Raw genomic sequence first — 1,296 nt, forward strand, 5'->3', positions numbered from 1 at the left:
GTAAGTACAAACAAATGAAGAAATGAAGTAACTAACACTTCATTAAAACAAACTTATGCATGGAGATGTACAGATGGAAACACACGAACATAAAGAACTTACAGGATGAAAAAATAAAAAGATGAACAGTATTTACATAGGTGGGAGATAGCTTGTAAGAGCTTGCTTCTCCGACTATAGGGCTCTTAAACAAATTCACACTTATGTATAGGACTCTTGAATATACAGAACAAAAACAAGAAGAAGAGGACTGTACAGGATTTGAGGGAAGGAACAATGGTATAAGATAGGAGGAAGAAAGAAACTATTTAGTGAAACACTCCCTCACTGGCTTGTAACTTCTACCTGGCATATGATCTTCAATAAGCTTTTTAAGGAAGCCACTAGCTTCTGGATTGCTCGTGAAGCGCTACCAAGACTTATGTCAAAGCTTGTCAAGGCTTGTTCTCTAATGATCGCATTGGAGGTCTTCTTATAGAAGCTGAGGGTGAACATCTTGCTTGAAGATGAAGCAACTTGGTGCTAAAGTAATCAACTTTTGTTGGCTTGTCTACTTGCTAGTGAAATAAAGTAGTTATCCTGTCAGTGGTCATCTTTGCTTGAAGATGAAGTAACTTGGTGAAGAATCAACTTTATTAAAGTATCTTGATATGAATCAATTTGTCGGTGAAGTGGCCTTGTTGGTGGGGTATCTTTGCTGATAAGGTGGTAACTTTGTCAATGAGATGGTCTTCTTTTTTGAAGGCAAAGTAACTTGTTGGTGAGGAAACAACTTTTGCCGGAGAAGCATCTGGCTGATAATTTTGTTGATGATTTGTCAGTGGAGCATCTGGTCGGTGAAGAAATAAATTTTTACTAGAGAAGCATATGGCTGATAACTTTGTTGGTAGGGCAGCACATATTGGTGAAGCATTTTGTAAGGCGGTAACTTTGTCGGTGACTTGCTGATGAAGAGACTACTTTTGCTGGTATAGAATCAACTCTTGACTGTGATAATTTTGAAGGGATCTTTTCAAGGTTTTGATAGGGCTGAAGAGGCTTTTTTGTTGAAGGAATCTTTGAATAGGAGTGGTTTGATTTTTGTAGTAGCTGAAGATTGATTAGTGGGTGAGTCTTCTGGAATGCCTTGTAGACATAATTGGGCTGGAAATATTTTGGATGGAGCATCTGCTGATTTGGGGATGAAATTTCTGCTACTTGTTGGAGAGATAACTTTCGTTGGCAGTATGATTTGGATAAAATACTTCCTATTTGTTGCTTTGTAATCAACTTGGAGAAGGATTAGCGTAGTCTTTT

Source organism: Elaeis guineensis, chromosome 4 (assembly GCF_000442705.2).
Source record: "Elaeis guineensis isolate ETL-2024a chromosome 4, EG11, whole genome shotgun sequence".
NCBI lineage: Eukaryota > Viridiplantae > Streptophyta > Magnoliopsida > Arecales > Arecaceae > Elaeis > Elaeis guineensis.